An 18,327-nucleotide genomic window follows, 5' to 3' on the forward strand; every position below is an offset into this window, starting at 1 on the left:
TTCTTAGCCTGTGTTGCTGCTACGATTACCTAAGCAGCTTTAAGTAGGATGCATGGATCTTCACTGCTACCTACTTAAACCTCATTCTCTCTCATGAAGCAGCAACGTCAGCTGCAGACACAGAACCCAATCCAGCAGAGACTGATCGAACTTCTGAGCACAGCCTTGTCAGCATCTGCAGCAACTTGCTCCTTTCAATCCAATTCCCAGGGGACAAGCATCTACATCAAAAAATTAGCAACAAAATGAACTGCAAACTCAGCAGAATTTGGATTTCAGTGATGGATGGACTGCCAGTAAGCATGTTTTATTCATCTCAAGACTGCTTTGTCAGGTTGCTTGCATCTGCCCACCTTACTTCAAATGCTAAAAATCGTTTCATGGTCACTACTGAGCAGTCAAGCAGCTTTACAGACAGTGTTGTACCTTTTCTCAGTGCTAGCCAAAACTCACCAGATCTCCAGAATGGAGACAACAACCAAAGAGCAGTGTCCTAGGAAGCCGCATGGGTCAAGGCATGTTGTTCAGTATAGTATTCCCTCCCATGGCTACTTCCCACTAAGGTCATCAGCATGTGAATTAGCCTCCCTAGGAGAGCACAGCATGCAGAAGATCAAGTTTTCTGATCATCCTTCCTTAATTCTAATAGTTAAGATTCAAGGACGTTCGCTACCAGCACACTCTCGTAGAGGTTCCTGCTACCTACCCGTAACGCCAAAGCTTCCTCAGCGTTCAGGCACTCAAACCAATCCTCGTTCCAGCATCCACCCCACGCTCCCTGCCACACTCCCTCCCTCTCCTGCTGTAAATCCAAGGCAAGAGAGTGTAAAATGAGAGATGTTCAACTCCGTAGCCAGCCCGCTACAATTTCACCTCTCACCTTTACAGTAGCAGCTCTGTTTGCTGTAAAACTCAGATTGGAACAGGGCAGCCAGTTTTGGAAACAGCTGTTTCACAAGAGCCCCCACGAAACCCCAGCGTCGGCCCTTGAGCACACCCAGGAGAAACGCGTGGGGCTGCACTTCCCGAGCCAATTTTGCCCCATCCGCTTTGCGGCATTTACACCCTGCCTCATGGAAGTGCTGCCTCCCTCTCCACCAAAGCTCACGTCTGCACACCCACTGTGGCACAACCCGCGCTAACTCCTCCTCTCCTGTTCTTACACTTCTCGCAGAGGGATCATAGAGTATCATAGAATCATTAAGGTTGGAAAAGACCTCTAAGATCATCAAGTCCAACCGTCCACTGAACACCACCGTGCCTGCTAAACCGTGTCCTCACGCCGGCTGTGGGAAAGGAGACCATAGAATCAAAAAGGTTGGAGAAGACCTCTGAGATCATCAAGTCCAACTCTCAACCCAACCCCACCATGCCTGCTAAACCATGTCCCCAAGGGCCACATCCACACGGTTTCTGAACACCTCCAGGGATGCGGACTCCACTACCTCCCTGGGCAGCCTGGTCCAAGGCCTGATCACTCTTTCAGTGAAGAAATTTTTCCTAATATCCAATATAAACTTCCCCTGACGCAACTTGAGGCCATTGCCTCTCAGTCTATCACTGGTTACTGGGGAGAAGAGACCAGCCCCCGCCTCACTACACCCTCCTGTCAGGGAGCTGTAGAGAGCGAGAAGGTCTCCTCTCAAGCCTCCTCTTCTCCAGACTGAACAGCCCCAGCTCCCTCAGCCGCTCCTCATCAGACTTGTTCCCCAGACCCCTCACCAGCCTCATTGCCCTTCTCTGGACACACTCCAGCCCCTCAACGTCCTTCTTGTAGTGAGGGGCCCAAAAAGGATCCTGCAAATCAATCTAGAACAGAGCACGACCTGACGGCTTAAGTGAGCCGTCTCCTTTGCAAGTATGAGCTTGCTTCTTCCGCTCTTTTTTTCCAGTCATTTCCTCTGAGCCGAATTTTCCCCCACTCCTGGTTACTCTCACACTGCTGGTATTAGCAGGTGCTGATTTACAGCCTCCCAAGATACGCACGTTTGGCTGCTTTTATTTTTAAGAAAAGTCACTTTAGGCTGGAAATAACTGTTGTTTATTCTGTGAACACTCTTCAAAGCATATCTAGTTACATCCGCGGAGCTTAAACATTCTACTTTAACTAAAGCCTCTACTAAACTTTCTACCTTTAACTAAAGCCTCATGAAGTTTTATCAGACTCTGTTGCTCTATTAAAATATGATAAAACAGACATCCAAATTTGTTGCCTGCCATGGTGCTAGGCCCCTTTTTTCTTTAAAAATATAAGTTGGATTTAAGCCTAATGTATATTCCTTGAACTTCTAGCGTGGTTTGAATTTCCCTCCCCGTAGGCAAAAATTCCGCTGAGGGTTTCAGTCCTTAATACAACTAAAAATCTGCAAAAGCCTAAAGCTTTGTTTCTGACGAAGCTGAATCGAGAGATCGCGAATACAAGTGGTCGAATCCCAAAGACCCTTTGAACTGGGCTCTCAAAACGCCGCCCTGAGCCCATCAGCCCACAAGTCTGTCATTTTAATATCTTCTGTTATCAGCAGCCACCTTCTGTCCTGGATCCGATGGACTGTCTGCAGCCCCTGCTCCGCTGGCTCCTAACCTTCTCTCCCCCACAGAGCATCCGTATTCTGGATATTTCCTTGGAGATTCATTAACTGCTCCTTCCTCACAGGCTGAGATTACTGGCGTTTTTCTCAGGTTATATTTCTAAGCGTTTAAAAGACCTATCAGGACAGAGAAATAAATAAATACAGAAACATATCAATTTATCATTCTCTCTGTCAAGACATCGCAGGTAAAGAGAAGACCTAAATTTTGGCTAATGTCTTTAAAGACCATTTTCTACCCTGCACGCCTGTATATCATTTACATATCATTTCACACTCTCTCCACATCTGTGTCCTCAGAGGGAAAGGGTGAATTAGAATATTGGTATCTCTAATTTAGGAGGCAATTAGACCAGTAACAACAAACCAGGGCTGAATATATGCTCAAAATAATCTAGTTAGAATTCTATTTTAATTAAAAATCAGTCAAATAATCCTATTATCCTGAGGATTGCTTTAGGCATGGTTCCAGTCCAGCACATCTTTTTTTATTAGTTCCACACCCAGAAAGTGACTGAAAAAACGCTGTAAACTACCAGAACGGTCCTTTCTGTACAAGCACCTCTCTCAGCTGGAGAGCCAGGAAGACAGAGCAATCAATGTTCCAATGTCAGTCAGTCACTTGCTAAGCTGCTTCAAAAAAAAGGAGGAAAAACAATGAAATGAAAGAAGCGTACATGTCAGGCCAGTAAACACCATTTTCCTCTTCTTCACTCCACTACCTGCAAACCTCGCCTCAAGGGGTGCCTCTTATTGCCTCGCATTTCCACCTTTTGCCTCCTTTGTCAAAGAGTAACAGGCGTCTCTTCTCCAGCTGCACAACTTAGAAGATTTTATTTAAAAAAAAAAAAAAGACAAAAGAAGCATTTCAAAAATCATCTTCCCTTTCTGGATTCGCTCTCACACGCTGCGCGGGGCCCCGCTGCATAACAAGCGCTTTATCCACGGGGGACAGCAGCAGCACAAGCCGGCACAGCCGCCAGAGCCGGTTACCTCCACGGGTCACTGAGCTGGGGTCCAAGGGAAGGGGGCAGAGGAGCAGGGCAGAGATGGAGCAAGCAGTAGGGAAGAGAGTGTGCGTGTGTGAATGTATGTACACACACACACATGTCTATGTGCACGTCTGTATGACTCGCGCCACCCAAGTAACTCACTTTGTTCACTGCCGGACAGTGCGTACGCAGCGTATGACCATTTATAAAACATAATTCTCCTCGAGCGATGTAAAGTACTAAAAAAAAAAAGCTGTTAAAAGTTATAAAGCACAATAGGCAGCTCCGAATTATAGAATCACACAGAATCACAGAATGGTAGGGGTTGGAAGGGACCTCTGTGGGTCATCTAGTCCAACCCTCCTGCCGAAGCAGGGTCACCTACAGCAGGCTGTAGAGGACCTTGTCCAGGCGGGTCTTGAATATCTCCAGAGAAGGAGACTCCACAACCTCAAATTCATATACTTTGGTATTACGCACTGCCTAGTTACTTCTGTAAGTATGCATACACCGGATCTTGTTTCCACTAACTGGAATCCGTATTAATCTAAAAAATAAATAAACCAACTCCCCGAAGGCATATAAACAAGGTTGTTGCCCAAATCCACGCTGACCTCAGGCATACAGGTCATACAGCCACTGCCATTCACTGTATGGAAACGCACTTCGGAATTAAAGGAGAAAAGAAAACGAAGACACTTCTTGAGCCCACCTCCCCTTCCAAGACACCTGCGGGAGGGAGGGCCGGGCAGCTCGGACAAAGTTAACCTCACAATCTCCCTTCAGGCTCTTGTTGAAGAAAGAAGAGGTTCAGAGTCTTCTGATTCCAGGAACAGGAATCCTCCTCTGCAGAAGTTTTCTTCTACCAGGTCACCATGCAGAAGACAGTGGTGGGTCCCCACCAAGTTCCTTCACCAGTCCCTGTGCTGCTGAGCCCTCAGGTCTGCCAAACTCGAACTCCAAATGCCTCTGGCTTATTGGGAGGTGGAGAAGACGCCAACAGACAAAAATAACAAAGCTCCTGAACCACTTGGGACCGTCTTCATGTGATTTATTTTCTGCATTTGAGTGTAGAAGTCTAAGGAACTGGTGGGTAGAAGCAGGTTTCGCTCATCCTGGTATTTAGCATTAAGACTAAACTTCAGCTGTGAAGGGCTCTTGCCTCCTCCCCTGCCTGCGTCCCTCAAACACGGGTAGGAAATCAGGTAGGACAGTTTCAGTGTGTCAGTAGCGTACGCAACTACGATGAAGTGGGAAGATTTTCCTTACTACAGGCTTTCCGCAGCCTTAAACTTTGAGAAAGTCTGCCTGGAGAGACAGACGCTCACCCCTTGCTGCTAGGACAGGGGGCAGACCCAGAGCAGTCTCCATGAACATGTAGCAGAGGTGGGCGAGTGTTTCTTTTCCCCTCCCCGCCCCCAGAAGAAGAACAGTTAGAAGAACTTTTACACCTTTACACTCCAGAAGAAAATCATTACGAAGCAGCAAGATCTTAGTTTAACCTGGCAATTTGTTTACAGCGCGCAGCCAGAAAGCCTCGGGAACCTGGTTGAGCGTCTATGCGGGATTAAGCATGGCCACCCAACACCGAACCGTGCCACGGTCCTGCGGGACCAGGATCTCCGCTGTGCCGCAGCTCGGTGGTCACGAGGGCTGAAGCCCGTCTCACCCACATGCCAACACAGAGCAGAATATCGTGGCGTGAGGCCACAGGGCCGTACAGCAAGAGCACGTCTGAGTCACGCGGCCAAGCAAGTATGAAGCTGCTGGAAGAGGTAATCTTTGGTCTGAACCTTTTCTATACCATTAGCGCTTGCGCTAATTACGACAGCCAACAGCAGTCACTCCGACGGGAGGGCTGAACAAAAGTGGCTGTCAACTGCATTCAAAGATGCCAAATCCTTAAGAGTTGATCATTTTGGGGCCAGAACACAACCCATCCAGCACGATGCCCGGGCTCGCAGCTCTTCCAGGACAGAATGCTTCGGAGAGCAAGTACAGCTGATGCAGACGTTAAAAAACGAAGCGCGTTCGCCTGGTTCTCAGGGGGATTTAAACAGCAGGTGAGTGGGGCTGGTCTGCGGGACATGACCCTTTTTTATTTCAGCTATTTAGATGCAAATCGTTCCCCCTCCCTCTCCCTCTCAACACCATCTGTTAGCCCAGAGGTTTAGACTGTGCCTAGGGTGTAGGTTTTGGGGGAGGGGGATAAAGATAAAGCGCTGAGAAACTTTCAGTTGATGTCCCCGTTTCCTCTGGGGCACAGTTTAGGGGAGGAAAAAACCAATCACTTTGCAACACTATTAAATTACAATAGGGTTTTTCTCTCATTCTACCGCACTCTCCTACCGACCTCATGGATTTCCTGCCCTAGAAAGCGTTCCTTGGCCAGCTTCTGGCCAACAAGCCACATTATACAGTGACACTTATAGCAGGTTGCTATGGTGTTAGGATAGGGCTTGAGCTGGTATTGCAGGAAGTATCCGAGATTCAAGGAATTAAAGTCTTTAATAACGATGAAGTCCTTCACTCCAAGGCACAGTATGCAATGTTCTTTTAGCGCTGGGAAAGTTACTTCATCTCTGCTGTTCACCAGGGAAAATCAGACAATGAACTTTCAAGAAGTGTTGAGAGATTTGATTCATTAAACACTTCACGCAGGGCTCTGGATTCTTCATAAAGGAAAGATTCTGGGTGGTGGCACAGAGTGGGAGGGGGGGCTGACAGACCAGATGGGTGTGCTACCGCTCGGAGGGCTATGGACAGGCTGGGGAAGAGGGCCAACACCAACCTTGAGAAGTTCAGCAATGGAAAACGCAAAGCCCTGCCGCTCGGGAGGAATAACCAGCACAGACTGGGAGCCAACCGGCAGAAATGCAGCTGTGCAGGGAAAGATCTGGGAGTCCTGGTGGACATCAAGTTGACCACGAGCCTCTGCAGCGCCTTTGCGGCAAGGAAGGTCACAGAATCACAGAATTACAGAATGGTCGGGGTTGGAAGGGACCTCTGGGGGTCATGTAGTCCAACCCCCCCGCTGAAGCAGTGTCACCCAGAGCAGGCTGTACAGGACCGCGTCCAGGAGGGTCCTGAATATCTCCAGAGAAGGAGACTCCACAACCTCCCTGGGCAGCCTGGTCCAGGGCTCCGTCACCCTCAGAGTGAAGAAGTTCTTCCTCATGTAAGGTCAACAGCATCTGGGCTGTATTAGGAAGGACACTTCCAGCAGGTCGAGGGAGGGGATCCTTCCCCTCTGCTCAGGGCTGGTGAGGCACACCTGGAGTGCTGGGACCAGTGCTGGGCTCCCCAGTACAGGAGAGACATGGACATACTGGAGACGGGCCACAAAGGTCGTTAACGGACTGGAGCTTCTGACTTAGGAGGAGAGGCTGAAAGAGCTAGCATTGTTCAGCCTGCATAATGAAAAGCTCAGGGGGATCTTATAAACATGCATAAATACCTGATGGGCGTGTAAAGAAGATGGAACCAGGCCCTTCTTGGTGGTATCCAGCAACAGGACAAGAGGCAATGGGCACAAACTGAAATACAGAAAATTCCACTTAAATGTAAGAAGGAGGGAAAAAAAAAAACAAAACACAAAACAGAACAAAAAAACCAAGCACAAAACCTTTTTTCTGGAGGGGGGAACCAAACCACAGAACAGGTTGCCCAGAAAAATGGTGGCGTATCCATCCTTGGGAGTGCTTAAAACCCCACTGGGGATGCCCCTGAGCAAACTGCTCCAGCTGCCACCAGGTGAAGTGAGGGGATGGATGAGGCCATCCCCAGGGGTTCCTACCAACCTCACCAATTCCACAATTACAAGCCACAAAAAGCAGCGGGGAGGCTCTAAAGGAGAGAGATAAGCAGCATCATTCCAACCACTGACCTGAAGCAAGTGGATTTTTAGTTAACAGCATCCAAGCCCCCAGTTTAGTGATGAAGACAAATTAGCAGAGGTGATAAGTGACAATCATGAGCAGAAAATCCGTGAAGGAGTTGGGACCAGTACTGTAACACCCTCATTTTGAGGTTTAACGTGTGGAGCACAGTCCTGATACTTGGGAGATGCAAGCTCTCGTCCCAGTTCTCACACAGACCCCATCTGTGATCCTGGAGGCACAAGAGTGGGGGGGGGGGGGGAAAGTGCCAGTACTTCTTGTTTGCTCTGCCCTCCTCCGATCAGTCAATCACCTCTTTAAAGAAAAGGCAATTCAAGCAGCTACAGAGCACACAGCATGAAAAAAATCCCTTCCAGGTGCTTCTGCAACTTCAGTTAGCACAAGAAACACATTCTTAGTTAAAAAAAAGAGAACTGTGTATGCAATCCTGATGGGAAACTCAACAGCAGAGGCTAAAGGGATGGGAAAACCTTTCCTCCCCTGTCGAGTCCAGATCACAGAATCACAGAATGGTCGGGGTTGGAAGGGACCTCTGTGGGTCATCTAGTCCAACCCCTGTCAAAGCAGGGTCACCCACAGCAGGCTGCACAGGACCGTCTCCAGGAGGGTCTTGAATATCTCCAGAGAAGGAGAATCCACAACCTCTCTGGGCAGCCTGTTCCAGCGCTCCATCACCCTCAGAGGGAAGAAGTTCTTCCTCATGTTCAGCTGGAACTTCCTCTGCTTCAGTTTGTGCCCATTGCCCCTTGTCCTGTCGCTGGGCACCACTGAAAAGAGCTTGGCCCCATCCTCCTGACACCCACCCTGAAGATATTTATAAGCATTTATAAGGTCCCCTCGCAGCCTTCTCTTCCTCAGGCTGAACAAGCCCAGATGATGGGACAGAAGAGCCCTCCCTAGCTGGTCCGACAGGTAGAGACCAGCTAGAAGGAAGCGGGGAAGGCAGAAAACACAGCGTGGGCTTCAAAGCCTCACCTGCAGCTGAGCAAGGTCTTAGGCTGCCCTGCCACAACACGCAAGGCCAACGCCAAGCCGGGTTCAGGCAGACTTTAATGACGATGCTCCACTGAGGTGAAGGAAAGGAGCTCTTACGTCGGCTGAGAAGTCGTCTGGCCAGACAAGGTTTGCGCAGCAACGTTCTTCAAAGGGTCTGGGGCCTTTTTCTTTTTTTACTATTGGGATACCATTTTGGTTTTTTGAGCGTTGCCATCCCAAACACAACATTTTCCTCTTTCTTGCACAGACAGAAGAGGCCAGAACAGCATATGACCTCAACTCTTTGTTGACACTCGGGGACTTCAGGTACCCACTTCCAAACTATCAACTTCTAAATATATGCAATTCAGTATCTCCTACTAGAAAGCAATATTCAGACAAAAGTTGCAGGCATTTCATAGAAACATTTTCCTAAAAAAAAAAAAAAATTACCTGAACAAACAATATTTCAATTAATTTGTGTTGATATTTTGGAAGAATTTAAAGTTTTTATTTTAAACTAAAAATGGTTATATTTTCTCCATTTATGAAAAGCAGCGTTTTCAGAACGTCAGTGTTTCTCCTACAGAATGAAAGTCTTCTTTCTGCACTGCTTTAATCACCAGCTAATTTCTGTTTTCAGATCTCTGGCATTTCACCAGCATTACTGAGAATCTAACTAACAGTTACTGGAAATGTTTTTATTTAACCAACTTCTTGTTCACAAATCCAAGCGCAGGTATAAATTTTAAGGGCCACAGTCCTGCAGTTTGATCTGTAACACAAGGTGCAGGCACCAACTCCCAGTCTCCTTGACTTTAAAAAGAGAGAAAGGTGATCTGCGAGAGCGAAGGGGTACTTGGCCTTAACGCCAGCAAGCCACCCACTGAAAACAGTGGGAGTTTGGCCCAAATTAGGAGTTCAGGATTTATCCCGTAACGCCCTGTAACACTTCCCACACGGTGCTACCTGGCAGCTTCTGAAAACTGGCAAAATAGGAAGGACGTGCTGACAACGTCTGAGATGAGGTTTCCAAGGGTGCACTTTGTAACAGCTGAATTCAACCCATACGTGGCTGCACGTGCACATATTCTCGCAACTCCACATTAACAGGGTTCTTAGCGTGCTGATTTTAAAAGCACAGTGGCTAAAAACACACATCTCCCAAAGCTACTCAATGCCAAGCAAACCAGACTTTGAGAAGCGAAAAACCCACAACGCGGTTGCATTCAGGACATCACTGAACTTGTGCAACGATCTCCCACGTTTGGTTCCCTGCCGTTATTAGCAATTCGAAAAGCAACACCAACAACAGACAGATGCTCTTCCAGAACCTCTTTCCAGCACCACCTCCCAAATTGTCGCCTTCTCCCACAGACACCTCCAGAACAGCCCTAGAATAATTGCTGCCACCCTCAGCACGACCCGGGCCAAGGTGTATGGGTTTACAGCCAGCAAACATCAAGGTCTGAGAGCTAATTGCTGCCCACACGGTGCCTTTGTGCCCAGACCCAACACCATGGGTGCTGAGGAAACCAGTCTGCTGCTGGCTGATGGTGTTTCCCATCCCTGTTCCACGCTCTTATTTGGTCAGTGTTTTCCCAGTTGACTGCATGTCCAAGCTGAACGTTTCCCCTGAGGGAAATGCAGCTTTATCAGCCCTGTTCAACCCAGGCTGACCTGTGTCCCTCAGGGAGCCAAGCAACAGCCCGTTCGTGCATTCCACGAGTGAAGGGCTCTGTACAGGATCGCTGCTCTGAACAGAAGGCCTGGATCCCACCCAAACTGCAGCCACCGATTTCACCGACCACAGCACAGGGTCTGCAGCATCGGATTTTTAAGTGGATCCTTCCTTTGGATCCCTAGAGGCAGCAGCACCTTGCACATGGCAGGATTGATACCTATGGTTCAAGTCACACAGAATCACACAGAATCACAGAGAATGGCAGGGGCTGGAAGGGACCTCTGTGGGTCATCTAGTCCAACCCTCCTGCCGAAGCAGGGTCACATGCAGCAGGCTGCACGGGACCGCGTCCAGGCAGGTCTTGAATATCTCCAGAGAAGGAGACTCCACAACCTCCCTGGGAAGCCTGGGCCAGGGCTCCATCACCCTCAGAGGGAAGAAGTTCTTCCTCATGCTCAGACGGAACTTCCTCTACTTCAGTTTGTGCCCATTGCCCCTTGTCCTGTTGCTGGGCACCACTGAAAAGAGTCTGGCCCCGTCCTCATGACACCTACCCTGAAGATATTTATAGGCATTTCTAAGGTCCCCTCTCAGCCTTCTCTTCTCCAGGCTCAACAAGCCCAGCTCCCTCAGCCTTTCCTCATAGGAGAGATGCTCCGGTCCCCTCATCATCCTCGTAGCCCTAAGTCACATCCCTGTAGATAATCAAGGCACCAACTAGGACACAGTGCGTATGGATTTGGTACGGCCTCTTTAGCTGTCACAGCACCTCCCCGAAAGTAACCAACAGAAAAAACCCCGAACAAAACAAAAAAGTTTAAAAGCTAGCCAAGGGACAGCGGGTCTTTCAGGGACTGACACGTCACTTGTTTCGGAGCAAGAGTCAAACTAAGCACACGCGCTGCTGAAGAAGCTTCGAACGTAAAAGCAGCACTTGGTTACCAAATGACAAGGCTTCCACAGATTAGTTCGAACGCTTGCATTATACCCTGAAACTAATTATTTTTTAAGACGATACAAATGCAGAAGGAAAGAAGCTTGACTCAAAGTAAAAAAAAAAAAAAAAAGGCAAAAGAAACCAGGAAAAAGATTCTCATAGTCGTCATGTTTATGACTTTTGCTCTCCAGACAGGAAATCTTTGGAGCAAGGAAAACCCTGTCTGCCCTCCACTTCACAAACCCTTGATATCATAATCACATCTTTAACATATTGCCTTCTTGAATGATGCAAATTAAAAGGCATAAGTAACTCTCTTACATACTGTTGTAAACCACACATGAACACAAAATAGCAATTTATTGCATGCGAGTCCATTAAACTATTACTGCCAGCGTAATAAACAGCAGCCGCACAGATACCTCTGCCACCGCCGAGCAGAAAACCGAGGAAACTCCTCGTCCCCGGCCCCCGGAGTCCGAGTCAGAGAAGCTGAACCGCTCCTGCTTGGAGTCGGCTTTTGTCCTCCAGAAAGGCTGCAGTATTTCAGCTAACACAGCAATTGTCCCGTAAACACAGAATCACAGAATCACAGAATGGTAGGGGTTGGAAGGGACCTCTCTGGGTCACCCAGTCCAACCCTCCTGCCGAAGCAGGGTCACCCAGAGCAGGCTGCACAGCACCGCGTCCAACCGGGTCTTGAATATCTCCAGAGAAGGAGACTCCACAGCCCCTCTGGGCAGCCTGTTCCAGGGCTCCGTCACCCTCAGAGGGAAGAAGTTCTTCCTCATCTTCAGCTGGAACTTCCTCTGCTTCAGTTTGTGCCCATTGCCCCTTGTCCTGTCGCTGGGCACCACTGCAAAGAGTCTGGCCCCGTCCTCCTGACACCCACCCTGCAGATATTTACAAGCATTTCTAAGGTCCCCTATCTATATAATAGAATGCGTAATTATCACGCACGCTTTATAGTCAATAAAACAAAAAGGGACCCTTAACTTCAAAAGTAATTTTTAAGGAAAAGCAGTGGAAAGCTTTTCAGACAACAACTGTGAAAGGGCAAAGAGAGGACACTGTGCATTTATATTGGTCAGTACGGCACTCCTCGCGACAGCTGTGCCTGAGGATGGTCATGGGAGCCCAGGACTCACAGGCCACACCAAAAGCGGTTTTATTTTCACAGTGGGAATGCAGTCGTCGACCACTCAAGGAGCCCCAGACGAGCAGGCAGGCTGGCAAGCCAGAACAAGACACCTAGCTGGCTCCACAGCTGAGACCAAAGCTTGGTTCTCTGAAGCTTTTTCTTTTCCTCTTCCGTAGTTAAAATTGGAGTGGTATCAACTCCTCTTTTCCAAATGGAAAGCCCTCTGAGAGCAAAGCGGGTTTCGAAGCTTTCTAACGAGCGCCCAGACCACGCCGCCAGAGCTCGCTGCTTAGCAGGTCCGTGTGTGCGTTCAGGGCACCCGCAGGGCCGTCTTGGGATCCCAGCAGAGCTACGGTTGGATGCTCTCCAGGGGTATTTTGGGAGAACAGAATCAAATTGCCACACAAACACAATTGCCAAGTTTCAGTCTAATGTTACAGCAAGTTGCTTGACAAGTTTTATTTCAGAAGACAGACTGGTGGAGTAATATTTTGTCATTAGTAATGCGTCCAAGCCCCTTAACGCAGCGTTCATTTCTTTGTTATGGGACAGGATTCCTTCTTCTTCAAGTTCTCCTTCTGATAATCGAAAGCATTACAAATTCTTCACGCAGCCTGGAAAAAAGATGTGGGTAGACTGAGTTTTAGGCAGTTCTCAGTGAGGAAGACGCAGAGGAGCAGAGGATGTTCAGTCCTCTGCTTTTTTTTCCAGCATTCTGTTCAGAAAGCCAGCCGCCAAAAAATTTGCGAAGTATCTGGTCGCTGCATTACCTGACGCTTTCAATTCTTGCAACCCACGCGGAGCCGAAGCATCTGGGAAACAAGATTTCCCTGCCTCCAACCCCACAGTATTTAAGAGAGGTCAAACCCTGACCCCTTTTGAAAAGGCTGCTCTGCAAGCGTGTGCAAGATTAGCATGTTTCTGTGCTCCCGTCACCAAATCGGTGTCTGCCCAGCTCTTGCCCGGTGCAACTCTCCATCTCCCAGCCTTGCAGGCATCTTGCAGCTTCACAGCGGACACACTCAGACCATCCCAGGGCATCAATATGCATTTGGACCATCTGTTCCACCCACAAGGCATGCACGGTCAGAAGATCCACAGAGCGAGGAGCCCATGTCAAGCAGCGAGTACGATTTCCTCTTCAACATTTCTTTTAAAAGCTATTTTGGTCCCAGTTCCCACAGAACTGGAATGTCACTTATAGAGGACTTCTTGCTCACAACATCACATGAGATTTCAGGTTACAGAGTAAAGCTCAGCTATCGAAAAATCAAGTCGCTTATCCACCTTGTTTCCGTTATAGAGCAGGGAGCTCCATCCAGCCCTTCAAGCTAGAGGACAGTGCCTTCTCCATCAGACGAGGCTTCCTGAACATAGGGTTAGAATCTGCAACTGCTGGATAGATGTGACCAGGGAATCAACCCCTACTCTTGACTTCCTCAAGGTGTTCATTTAAATCAAAGCAGCCACGTCTAGGAACAAAGACTGGAAGAATATTTTTGTTTATAGTGTAAGAATTTGTGTGAAGAGGGACCTGGGTGTCCTGGTGGACGACAGGTTGACTATGAGCCAGCAGTGTGCCCTGGCTGCCAAGAAGGCCAGTAGCATCCTGGGGTGCATTAAGAGGAGTGTGGCCAGCAGGTTGAGGGAGGTTCTCCTTCCCCTCTACTCTGCCCTGGGGAGGCCCCATCTGCAGTGCTGTGTCCAGTGCTGCGCTCCCCAGTTCAAGAAAGATGAGGAGCTACTGGAGAGAGTCCAGTGGAGGGCTGCGAGGGTGATGAGGGGACTGGAGCATCTCTCCTACGAGGAGAGGCTGAGGGAGCTGAGCTTGTTCAGCCTGAAGAAGAGAAGGCTGAGAGGGGACTTTATAAATGCTTATAAATATCTGAAGGGTGGGTGTCAGGAGGATGGGGCCAAACTCTTTTCAGTGGTGCCCAGCGACAGGACAAGGGGCAACAGGCACAAACTGAAGCAGAGGAAGTTCCAGCTGAACATGAGGAAGAACTTCTTCCCTCTGAGGGTGATGGAGCCCTGGAACAGGCTGCGCAGGGAGGTGGTGGAGTCTCCTTCTCTGGAGATATTCAAGACCTGCCTGGACCAGTTTCTGTGCAGCCTGCTGTAGGTGACCCTGCTTCGGCAGGAGGGTTGGACTAGATGACCCACAGAGGTCCCTTCCAACCCCAAACATTCTGTGATTCTATGAATTAATTTTTGGTTTGTTAGGCTCTGCACTATTGCACTAGCATCTGCACTGTGCCTCTTCCAAGACTTCCGAGCAAACAAATCAGTGAAGTTTTAATCTAGAAAGCAAGAAGATAGAAGAGATTTATTTAAAGAGATTACAGACCCCTAAACCAATTACAAGAGCCATGTCATTCTGTAACACTGTGTGTAAGAATGGAGCTCAACCTTCAGAAGCCTGTCATCTGGGTTACTACTTTTTAAAACATGAAAGGGCTGTATCCCAACACTGAGCTTCAAGCCTAAGAGTATTTGTTTTTGAAGATGATTGACCATAGAAAAAATCAAGCTAAGGAGTGCAAAAAGTGGCTTCAGTCCTATTCAGCATGTGTACGAGTCCCAGCACCAGCTTGAAAACTAGGTTGAGCATCCACAGACACAGGAGGCACCAACTGTAAGTCAGAGGAGGAACAAGTCCCAGACTACAGTGCCATGGAGGCACCACAAATCCATTCTTTTATTTCTCCAGCTCTCTGAAGTTCTCTCCTTTCTTGAGTCTGTGGAAGAATGGGATTTTTTTCTGCTCTATTCCACTTTGCATACGATTCCCTTTAAGTACAAACTGGCCCTTTCCCCTTACTTTTTGGCACAATCTTTATGCAGGAAGATATCTTTTAAAAGAGAGCTTGAGTTTGTAAGAACTGCACCTTCCTACTCCACAAGTGAGACAAAGTGCTCTGAAGTCGCAGTCTGTGCAGTGACAGAAATACTTTACCAATCTCCTCAGAGCCCTGCACAGCCTATGAAAATCGTGTAGTGATCAAGTCCCAAACACCACCGACCCCATCAGCCTCATGCGCTCGGAGTGGCTTCTGAAGAGCCGGCCACAATTCTGCAGGTGACCTCCTCGCCTCAAACAAGAAGACTGTTGTGCCAACGCAAAGGCAACAGGTTAACGGTGGTGTCACTTGAGCTGAATCTGTCCCACAGGACAACAGTTCCTGCTTATGGATCGCAGGAGAGCTCCACTGGAGATATCAGAAGAAATATCTTTGCAGAAATCCCCTTGCGCGTGCAAAGCTGGAGAAGAAAATGGAACAAAGCTCTCAAACACTACTTTGCTTGCTCTTGTACTAGTTACAGAAAATCCACAGCAGCACAGACTTCGGCATAAATGTTAGCCACTCATGTACATATCCTGGGCGTCAAGCAGGTTGACATGCCTGCCCGTGCTCCAAGTACACCCAATGGCAGTGCAGGATGAGCTACGAAGACAAGCACAGAGCCAGGTGACAGAGGTTTCAATGTGATAGCACTATTTCATAGCACCACAGAATCATGGAATTGTTTCAGGTGGAGGAGACCTTCAAGATCATTGGCTCCAGCCATTAACCTAACACTGTCCATTCCACCACTACACCAGGTAGGTCCCTAAGCTCCACATCTATACATCTTTTAACTACCTCCAGGGATAATGCCTCAACCACTGCCCTAGGCAGCCTGGTCCAACGTCTGACCACTCTTTCAGGAAAGAAATTTTTCCTGATATCCAATCTAGACCTCCCCTGGGGCAACTTGAGGCCATTACCTCTCACCCTATGGCTTGTTACTTGGGAGAAGAGACCAACACCTGCCTCACTACAGCCTCCTTTCAGGTAGCTGTAGAGAGCAATAAGGTCCTCCTTCAGCCTCCTCTTCTCCAGACTAAACAATCTCCATTCCCTCAGCCGCTCCCCATCAGACTTGTTCTCCAGACCCCTCACCAGCCTCGCTGCCCTTCTCTGGACACACTCCAGCCCCTCAATGTCCTTCTTGTAGTGAGGGGCCCAAAACTGAACACTGTACTTGAGGTGTGGCCCACAACAGAACTTCAACAGAAACATGAGCGTGGCCCCAGTTTCCTCTAAAAATGAAAGGCTTCAGTGAGACAATTCATGCGATTAAAGCCATACAAAGCCTTGAGTCACTTGCTGGGTCACGCTCCAGCTGATTCTAAGAATCTGTATGCAGGCTGCTTACCCAGAAATTAACCTACTGTCTTGGAAAGTGTTGCTTAATTTAGAAGAGTGATTACTTACAGCACCTGCTGCTCGCCTCACAGCCTTTGATATGCCAGCTTTTCCACAATTAATGCTGTCTTCTAAAATTATTTACATAAGCAATTAAGGAAAGAACTAAAAAAAGAGTGCTAAACACATAACACAACCATCAGCTGGGTTATCAGCAGCAATTGAAACTGCAATTTCCAAAGCAAATAGCATGAGTTAAGGCAGTCTGAGCTGAAGTCGTACAGTCGGCCCTTGCGGCAGATCACATCCTCAGCCAGAAATAATAGAGAACGCATCGCACAGGCTGCGCACACCAAACTGTGTGTGCATGGCACCACCACCTCGGGAGAAGCTCCACACTGCAGGAGAACCTTAGCAAAAGAGGTCTCCTGGCTTTAAAGCCGCATTACCTGTAGGCTTTAAACCTAAAGCCAAACCCACAGTAGCCTTGTCAGGCAAGTGTAGGACCTCTCGCAATAACTGAGTGCTGAGGTCAGCAGGCAAAGGAGGGAGGAAGAGAAGGGATGAAATGAAGACTGAGGAACAGGCTCTGTTCTCAAGGTCTTAGTCCTTCTCCAGAAGTTTCTATTCACACCTACACATGGGGACTCATAATAAGTCCATGGGCCCTGATGGGATGCACCCACAAGTGTTGAGGGAGCTGGCAGATGCCATTGCAAGGCCAGTCTTGGTAATTTTTGATCAATCATGGCAACTAGGAGAAGTGCCCATAGTCTGAAAGAAAGTTAATGTCACTGCTAATGTTCAAGGAGGACCCAGGGACCTACAGGCTGCTCAGCCTCACCTTGATTGCTGGGAAGGTGATGGAACAGCAAATTCTGGAAACCATTTCCAGGCATATTAAAGACAAGCAAATCATCTGTAGCAGTCAGCACAACTTCACCAAGGGGAAGCCACACTCAGCCAACTTGCTAAACTTCTACAGTGAAGCAACTGGCCTGGTAGACTAGGGGAGAGCAGTGGATGAAGTCTACCTGGGCTTCAGAAAGGCCTTTGACACTGTCTCCCATAAGATCCTCATAGAGAAGCTATGGATGTAGAGGCTGGATAAAGTGAGGTGGACTGAAAACTGGCTGAATGGTTGGACCCAGAGGGTGATTAAGAGTGGCACAAAGTCTAGTTGGAGGCCAGTCACTAACAGCATACCCCAGGGGGGTCCACCAGTTTGCAGATTACATCAAACTGGGAGGAGTGGCTGGTATACCAGAGGATCTTGCTGACACATCAGAGGGACCTCAACAGGCTGGAGAAATGGGCCAGCAGGAACCTCATGAAGTACCTCATGAAGGAGAAGTGCAAAGTCCTGCACCTGGGCAGGAACAACCCCAAGTGCCATTCTACACTGATGGCCATCCAGATGGAAAGCATCCTGGCAGAAAAGGACCTGGGGGTCCTGCTGGACACCAAGTTGAACATAAGCCAGCAATGGGTCCTTGTAGCTAAGACGGCAACTGGTATCCTGGGCTGCATCAGACAAAGTACTGCGAGCAGGTCAAGGGATGGGATCCTTCCCCTCTACTCAGCTCTGGTAGGGCCACACCTGGAGTGCTGGGTCCAGTGCTGGGCTCCCCAGTACAAGAGAGTGGTGCCCAGTGACAGGACCAGAGGCAATGGGCACAGACGGAAAGACAGGAGGGTCCCTCTGAGCATCAGGAAACACTTTTTTACTGCGACGGTGACCGAGCATTGGCCCAGGTTGCTGAAACAGGTTGTGGAGTCTCCATCCCTGGAGATACTCAAAAGCCATCCGGACACGGTCCTGGGCAGCTGGCTCTGGGTGGCCCTGCTTGAGCAAGGGGGCTTGGACCAGATGACCTCCAGAGGTCCCTTCCAACATCCAGCAGTCTGATTCTGTGAAATG

General features: G+C 48.6%; 1 protein-coding gene across 11 annotated transcripts in view; it reads right to left on the reverse strand.

Annotated features, from left to right (window-relative positions):
* PAK1 (p21 (RAC1) activated kinase 1) overlaps positions 1 to 18,327 on the reverse strand; it is a 124,328-nt gene that overhangs the window by 51,925 nt on the left and 54,076 nt on the right. For 6 of the 11 annotated variants that reach the window (XM_075415924.1, XM_075415916.1, XM_075415898.1 and 3 more), the window contains one exon: positions 7,038 to 7,116. The exons of 2 other annotated variants lie outside the window; for them this stretch is intronic. The gene's annotated coding sequence lies outside the window, so the exon portion shown is untranslated. 3 more of the 11 variants (XM_075415907.1, XM_075415979.1, XM_075415970.1) reach the window with 3 other exon arrangements.

Source organism: Opisthocomus hoazin, chromosome 1, assembly GCF_030867145.1.
Source record: "Opisthocomus hoazin isolate bOpiHoa1 chromosome 1, bOpiHoa1.hap1, whole genome shotgun sequence".
Classification (NCBI taxonomy): domain Eukaryota; kingdom Metazoa; phylum Chordata; class Aves; order Opisthocomiformes; family Opisthocomidae; genus Opisthocomus; species Opisthocomus hoazin.